Source organism: Capsicum annuum, chromosome 7 (genome assembly GCF_002878395.1).
Source record: "Capsicum annuum cultivar UCD-10X-F1 chromosome 7, UCD10Xv1.1, whole genome shotgun sequence".
Lineage (NCBI taxonomy): Eukaryota > Viridiplantae > Streptophyta > Magnoliopsida > Solanales > Solanaceae > Capsicum > Capsicum annuum.
In genome coordinates, this window is record NC_061117.1 from 81,697,330 (window position 1) to 81,706,779 (window position 9,450).

Sequence of the window (9,450 nt, forward strand, 5' to 3'; positions counted from 1 at the left end):
TCTAGAGAAATCAAGAACTCCTTTTAAGAGCCTTCAAGAAAAGAAATTCCCAGGTATGTAGATGTTGACTCTTGGGTCCCTTTCATAGAAAAAGCTCAAGTACCCCTTTTTAAACATAAGGATTTTATGTTTTGTGATATTCCATCATTTGTATGAGTTGAAGTTGATGTTACTTGTGTTGTTGAGTTTTGATTCATGTGATGTTGTGATGAGCCTCATTTTAAGTTGATGTCTATGTGAGGTATTCATAACATTAGGGTGTAGAGGTGGTTGAATAGGAAGAGTATGCACCCCATAGGTTGGATGAAAGGCTAAGGTGAAGCATAGAGGAGCATTGTACTATCTTAAAGGGGAAACCCAAAGTTGTGGGCTAGTCCATGCACACCCAGTGTTTGATAAAATGCCTTAGTGAGCAGAATGAGCCATAATAATAATATGGAACCCCCGAGTAGGTGTAGAACCGTACATGTCTAGTGGTTATTAAAGAACGTAGTGAATAAGTTGAGATGAAATAGCGGTAAATCTCCTAAGTGAGTGCTCTTTGATATATTTCAAGTTTTGATACATGCTAATTGGTTAGGAAAACAAAAATGACATGATTGTGTGAAGTTTTCCTAAAATCTCGTGATATCTAGATATATGTCGAGACCGATATAGGTATGAAGTACTTGATGCAAGACTTCATTGAATGGGGTATAATTTAATAGCATGCCTTCCTTAAGGTAGTTTGTGATGATGAATCGATATTAGTGACCCCCTAAATGTTAGGAGCGATCCTTTGGTAATTATGATGGTGAATAAAGGTTTATATTTCCTAAATGATAGATGTGATGCCATAAGGTTTGTGAGGGGGAAAGTATGTTATGATTCTAAAACGCTTAGAGTGATGCATTAGTAGTTGTGCCGATGATTAGGCATTTATGAATCGTTGGAGGCATGAGGTGATGTTATAATGATTGTGAAATTGAATATATGGCATGATTTCTGAGTTTCTTGTGAATATGCCTAAATGATGGTAATGATGCATGAATGCTTGTGATACTTGAATGAATGATGATGCTTTACTTCTATGTTATCGAGTCCTCGGGGTATTTATACTTGAAAATAAAGTTGTTTTCTAGAGCCTGTGTCAGTTTCTCGATAATTCCAACCGAGCCATGATTTTTAGAACTCAGTGAACTATATAACTCTGTACCCTCAGACAAGTACGAAGCTTAATAAAGCTCAGTATTCTCAATTATCTCTGTGATCTCTGTATTACTAGTAATCTAGCATCACACCTGTACTCAGCCTAGTGCTAATAGAACTTAAGTGATTCAATTTCAATCACAGAAATGATTCGAATATTCTAATCAAGCTATGTATCGTCAGTAATATACCATAATTCAATATTGTTTCTGTCAGATACGGAACCAAGTGAACTCAGCATATTAAGCTAGATCATTTGAGAAACATAATCATGTAAATAGATTCAGCTTTATTGTTTTCATTGTAAGGGTTCAGTGAGAGTCTTTCAATTAGGAGTAGAAACTAGCACCGAGCGAGGGAAGGGATGGCGATTCCTTCCGTCATAGAGAAAGTCCAGAGTCGTTAGTAGAAATTCCTGAACTCCAGAACTGCATAGCCAGCACAGGATACAGGAGTCCCCGTTAGTAGAGGCTATCACCGTCAGAGAGGTTAAATATTATATTGCCTCAGGCCAACTTCCTGCGAGGATCATCCTATCAGAGAGGCTTGACACAAGAGTGAGTCTTTACTCGTGGCTCGGTATTGACGCCCTTCTAGATAAGTTACAGGTTGGACCCCACGTGTGGTAGGTCAGGGAATGTTGGTTAAGTGACTATTTCCCATAGTTTAAGTTTCAGTATCAATCTTTTGAAGTCAAGACCGTATGGTACAGTCATTTATCTCAGGAAAGAACTCAGATAGTTCCATTGATTCATGGACCATGCCATCAGATAGGATTGGACTCATATATAGATGTTTATTATCATATTTAAAGATATCCCATCAGAGGGGCTTGATCACAGTCTCAGATCATGTTGAATATTCTTATTATCATATTTAAAGATTTCCTATCAGATAGGATTGGTCTCCTTCTCAGAATTTGTTGAGTATTCTTGTTGTCAGATTCTGATATAATCCTATTTTATCATCATTGATAAAGCTTCCAAAGTTATCTAATAGAAAAGGTGAATCTCTAATTTCGTCGGTTGAAAGCGGTAAGCTCAGAACTCAGTCTTTGATATAAGTATACTTAGATCTTCAGTTATCAGTAACAGATGAGTCAGTGGTTTAGTAACTCTGTGATGGTAGTGAGTTTAGCTCGCAGAAAAGTGGTACCCAAGGTCAAGTCTCTAGAGTTGTGATAATTATGAGTATGATTTATGCATTCTTGTATGTGTGCTTATTTTCGTGCGGTATTCTCATGATCATTTAGGGTATACATATTTTGCATGCATGAGCCCTTGCATTTATCCTTACCCCATCTACATACTCGGTACATTTTGTGCTGAAGCATTTGCGCTATGGTGTCTCATTTGACACCATAGGTTTAGAGGCATAGGACCCAGAATATTATCAGAAGATCAGTCCCAGTCAGTAGCAGTGATTCCTCTTCTATCGAGGATGAGTTTCAGTTTTCTATTATTGTAATCAAAATCTTATTTACTTTTCATTAACGGAGTTAGTTGGGGACCTATCGCACAACTCCACAGTTCAGTTAGATTAGAGGCTTTTCAGACGGATGTATTGTATAGTATTCAGTTTTATATATTAAGTATTTATAGATATGTTGAACCTTATGGCCAGTTTCTGCATTTATTCCAGATATTATGCAGTGTACAGGTATAGATATCAGAAAAGGGTTAGCTTGTGGTCCTTCAGGGTCAAAAGCACCATGTGACATCTCGGGATGGGATCTCGGTGCATTACATCATCCTTGATAAGAAAACAACCAAAAAGCTATAATTTGTTTCCCATGAGCTTGAGTCATGGTTGCACTATTGGTTAGAATCATAGGGTATTACAATATCTCCCCCTTGGAAACATTCATCCTCACATGTTGCCAGATAGGCCAAGAACAAGAGGAAAAACGAGGATGTATAGCTGGAAAGACTCACTCAAAGGGCTTACTTCACTTTATACCTTCGAATACCATATAAAATGCACGAATTTGTGATGGAAGTAGACACACAGCTGAATCTTTTATAAGAAAAGGGCAGTATTAAAAAGAATGTTACCTTCTGCTTGCTTCGAACTCAAAGAAAAGAGGTGAGGGTACTTGGCTCACATATCTTCTTGTGCTTCCTAAGTAGCACACTCGATAGATTGATTTCGCCACAGAACATTGACCAAGGGAACTTTCTTATTTCATAATATACGAACTTGATAATCTAGGATGTTAATCGAAACTTCATCATACGAAAGGCTATCTTGAACATCAAAGCTTTCTAACGGATCAACAACAATAGAATCACCAATGTGCTTCTTAAGCATAGATACGTGAAAGACAGGATGGACAGGTGATAACTCGATAGACAATTCAATCTCATAAGCTGCTTTCCCAACATGATGAAAAACTCTATAATGGCCAACGTATCGGGGACTAAGCTTTCCTTTCTTACCATATCGTTTCACCCTTTTGATGTGTGAAATCTTTAGATAAACCAAATCATCAACTTTAAATTCAAGAGCTCTTTCTATCACATCTACATATGACTTTTGATGACCTTGGGCTATCTTCAACCGTTCTCGAATCTGCTAAACTTTCTCTATAGCCTCAAAAACAACATCAGGTCCAATCACTATGGCTTCACCCTCTTCAAACCAACCTACGGGCAACCTATAACTCTTTCTATATAAAGCTTCAAATTGAGCCATTCTAATACTAGCATGAAAACTATTGTTATAAGCGAATTCAATCAATGGAAAATGTTTATCCCAACTTCCTTTGAAATCAAGAACCCATTCCCTCAATATATCCTCCAAGGTCTGGATGGTTCTCTTAGCCTGACTATCCGTCCGTGGATGAAAAGAGAAGCTAAGATGAACTTTTGTACTGAGAACCTTCTGAAAAGCCCTCGAAAAATGAGTAGTAAATTGAGTACCCCTGTCAGAGATAATAGAAAAAGGAACTCCATCCAACCTGATTAATCCTCGAATGTACAGCTTAGAAAAGTCCTCAGTGGTGAAAGATGTATACACTGGCAAGATATGCACAAACTTAGTCAACATATCTTCAACGACCCAAATCAAATCATGATGACGTCGATAAGGAGGTAGACCAGTCACGAAATCCTTATTCACTTCCTCCCACTTCCAGGTAGGAATACTGAATTCATGCATCATTGCACTGGGTCTTTGGTGGTCTATCTAAACTTGTTGGCAAGTTGTACACTTCACTACGAACTTTGCTATATCCTTTTTCATACGATTCCACCAATAGATTTCCTGCAAATTATTGTACATCTTGGTAGCATCGAGATGAATGGAATATTGTACGCCATGCACATCGGCCATAATTCTCTACCTCAAATCATCAACATCAGGCACACTCAATCTATTCTAAAATCTCAATACACCATCTCTCCATTGGGAGAAAACCTATACCTTTTGGTCTTTAGCTGACTCTTTCAGTTTGACCAAACAAGAATCCATATCTTACTTCTCCTTATCTTCTGAAACTAGAGAAGACTCGAAACTACTCTTGACCCAAATATTACCCTCAGCTGAATCAAGTAATATTACTCCCAACCCAACCAGATGATGCACTTCACGAGCTAACTCCTTCTTCTCTTCCTTGACATTTGCTACACTACCCATGGATGATCGACTAAGGGCATCTAACACTACATTGGCCTTGCCCCGGTGATACAGAACACTCATATCGTAGTCCTTTAGCAATTCTAACCATTGGCTCTGTTAAAGATTCAACTCATTTTGGGTAAACATATACTGTAAACTGTTGTGATCTGTAAAGACATCAACATCAACACAATACAAATAGTGTTTCCAAATTTTCAAGGAAAAACCACTGCAGCTAACTCAAGTTCATGGGTCGAGTAATTCAACTTCCTGGAGCCATAGGCTATAACCTTACCCTTCTGCATCAACACACAACCCAACCCAATTCTAGAAGCATCACAGTACACCACAAAATCATCTTCACCATTAGAAAGGGTCAACACAGGGGCCAAAGTGATTCCAGTCTTCAACTCCTAAAAACTCTTCTCCCAAGAATCAAACCAAAGGAATTTAACTTTTTGTTGGGTCAACCGAGTCAAAGGAGATGCAATAGAAGAGAAACCCTTGACAAAACAACGGTAGTAACCAGCTAGACCCAAGAAACTCCTAATATCTATCGGGGAGATAGGTCTAGGCCAATTCTTCACAGCTTCTATCTTTTGAGGATCAACTCGAATACCTTCAAAAAAAATAATATGACCTAGAAAAGCAATTGACCTTAGCAAAATTTGCACTTACTAAATTTGGAAAATAGTTGATGATCTCTAAGGGTTTACAGGACTAATTGAAGATGATCTACATGGTCATTCACACTTAAACAGTTTACAAGAATATTATCTATGAACCCAATAACAAACATATCAAGGTAAAGTCTGAACATCCCATTCATGAGCTCTATAAAAGTTGTTGGGGCATTTGTTAGCCCGAAGGACATGAACAAGAACTCAAAATTGCCATAACAGGTTAAAACACTGTCTTTGGAATATCGCACTCCCTAACTTTAAGCTAGTGATAGCCGGATCTCAAGTCTATTTTTGAGAAATAGCTGGCACCTTACAGCTGATCAAACAGGTCACTCAATTGTAAGAAGACGGTACTTGTTCTTGACTCTGACCTTGTTAAGCTGACGATAGTCGATGCATATCTGCAATGAACCATCTTTCTTTCACATGAATAGAACGGCTACACCCCAAAGAGATACACTAAGCCTTATGTAACCCTTATCTAGAATATCCTTGAGTTTCTTTTTCAACTCCTTAAGTTTTGTGGCGTCCCTATGATATGGAAGAATAGAAATAGGTTATGTATCGGGAAGAAGATCAATCCCGAATTCTATTTATCTATAAGGAGGTACCCCTGGGAAATCTTCTGGAAAACCATTGAGAAACTCATTAACAACGATGATTGACGGAACGATCAGAGTCTCAAACTTAGTATCTTTAACTCGAACCAAATAATAGATACAACCCTTGGATATCAATTTCCTAGCTTTAAGATAGGATATGAAATGACTCTTAGGACATATAGAATTTCCAAACCACTCAAAGGCTGGCTCATTGGGAAATTGAAACTTGACTACATGGGTACGACAGTCTATAGACGCATAATAAGAGAGTAGTCAATCTATACCCAGAATAATGTAAAAATCAACCATTTCTAACTCAATCAATTCTGCGAACAAGACTCAGTGAAGAATAGTGATAGGACACTTGTTATATACTAGCTTAGCAATAACAGATTCACCTACTGGGGTAGAAACTAGGATAGGCTCAGCAACCTTTTCAACATTAATCTCAAAATTCACAGCCACCAATAGAGTCACATAAGAAAAACTTGACCTAGGATCTATGAACACATACATATCAAAATAAATACACGAAGCATACCAGTAACAATATTTGGGGAATCCTCCTGCTCCTGGTGGGGTGGTATAGCATAAAAGCTATTATGGTGCAGACCACTTACAGTACTTGATGAGGCACCCTGAGGAGGAGTTGGATGAGCTAATTGGGCTGGGGCACTGATAGCCTGACTCTGGGGATGAACATCATGGTACCCCTGTCTAGCATACGGGCAATCTCTAAGTCTGTGGCCTAACTTACCAAAACTAAAACAACCTTTCTGTTCATCCAAACACTCACAGAGATGTGCCCTGCCACATTTAGGACATGGGAGATAGTTAGGCCTACTACTCACACTGTCCTAGGACCTAGACATTGTAGGCCTATTGTTCTGTTCCTGCCTGATTATGTATGCAGGGGCACTAGCTGATGAAGGTGCTAGCATAAATGAACGACTCTGAAACTGAGATGGTATCTCTCCAGAAAATCTAGTCTTACTATGCCCCTACTGCTCTGATCTAACACTCTTATGTTCTCTTATTCTCTCTCTCTCCTTCACCTTGTCCGCTTCAATCTGCTGAGCATGTATAATTAATCTAGAAAGATCCATGTCCCTATTGAGCATAGCAGATCTATACTCTTTCACAATGTAACTCAATAAGCCAGTCATAAACTTACTCATAATGGTCCTAGAATCAGCCATCATCCTGGAAGCATACTTAGACAACTGGTTGAATTTAAGACAATACTCATTAACTATCATGGAGCCTTGTCTTAAGTTCATAAATTCTTTTAGTTTTGCTTCCCTCATCTCCGAGGGAAAGAATTAATCCATGAAGGCCTCCTGGAATAATTTCCAAGTCATGGGAGCGACATTCTCCCCTCTATTTTTCCTCCACACCTCTACCCAATCATAAGCAAAACCTTTCAAGTGATGCGAAGCTAGATCCACACTTTCTTCCTATGTTACATGCATAATTTGGGTAATCTTTTTAACCTCATCAAGATACATCTGTTGGTCCTCCCCTGTCCTTAACCCATTAAACTATGGTGGATTCATCCACATAAAATTACAAACCTGAGTTTCCACTAAATTACTTTCTTATGAAGGTGGAATAGTGACCTAAGCATACGCCTGAGCATTGGTGGTAACTTCCTGGGCCAACGCCTGAAATGCTACCCAAAATTCAAAGTGGGACACCGTCTCACCTAAAGGATCAATGGGTAGAGGTTGATCATTGGTTCTGCAGGCTCTACGATGAGGCATTTTTGTCATAAGAGAGGATGAATTAACAGCATAGAGATACAGTCTTAGGAATGATAGACTTTTGAAAGAAAGAAACGACTTTTCCTAAAATATCTCGTGGCCTCTTTCTCATAGATGTCGCGCACTACACACCAATGATCAAAATCTACGTAACACGGCTTGTCAGACTCCCTAGGACTCTTCAAACCTTAGGCTTTGATACCAAGATTGTAATGCCCCAATATCTTTTCCTGAAACGTCATACGATGCTTAAGGCCAGACACAGCCTCAAGATAACCCTTTTAGACTGTCATCACTTCTAGAACTCACTTTTACAATAGTCATGCTAAAATAAGAGAGAATAACATATCATGAACATACTGGAACAAGATAAGAAACTAGTCTGTACAATTAAAATATTGAAATTCTATACATACTAACACTTTAATTTAGTCTGACCAAGCCTCTACTATATAAGACTAAGGAGCCATTGGGACAGATCCCCAACTTACTCGTACTGAACTGAAAAGAAGTAATCATCTTCTAGTAAACTCAAAAGTCAGAGACATAGGTCCTCCCAACATGAGGACTCACAAATTGTAGGAATGTAGATGGAGGTACTTGAAAATCAGTGTCGACGTTGAGACTAAGTACCTGAACCTACATCACAAGCGAGTACAGAACACAAAAAAGTATGTGAATCAGTACATGGGAATGTTCTGAGTATGTGGGAGTGTAGGAAACATTTTAAATAGTATCAAAATTCTATAAGAAAATCATACATGTTGAGACTAAAGACTCTCTTTGCTTAAATTATCTGAAACATAGTTTCCATAAATCATCAATAATAAGACATGCTTCTTAAATCTCATAAACCATTGGACAAAACTCAAAATGTTTGACTCATGACTTAGAGTGACTCGGTAACTCATGATACTTGGACTATTATGGACATGTGAGTTTCTTATAACTGATATAAGCCAAATGATCTTACATGGAGTCCAACATTATGCCCACGTTGGGGAGAGCTGTTCTATCCTTGCCATTAAACTAGAACCTTAACTTTAATGATCATTGTCTTAGCCTTTGGACCTTAATCTTAATCGTACGGTGGCACGTAGTTCTGGGAAATAGGATGCACTAAATCCACACTTCCCGCTCGATGCTAAATACTACTCCTAGAATTAACCTCAAAACTCGTTAGGAAATCCATCTTCATCAACTCAAGGGTCAACCATAGATACTAAATCATAAATATTTCTCATCTTTAAATCAAAACAATTGTCGATTCCTAACTCGACTCAAACTCAAAAAATCTTTGTTAACATCAAGTGTACTTGCTCATTAACTCATATCAAATGATAAAAACTTCAAGAAAACATCAAAGAACTCATTCTTGACTCTCAACCTCAAATATCAATATATATTCAATAATCAAACTTCTCGTAGAAACGCTTAAATCATGACACTTATTTCAAATCATTCGAAAATCATCAATTCATAATAACAATATTCAACACGTGGCATAAGTTCTTAATTTAAGAAATAACATGATGAAATAATCTTTTATATTAAACTTGAACAACTCAAATCTCATAAATCATTCATAAAGTAATT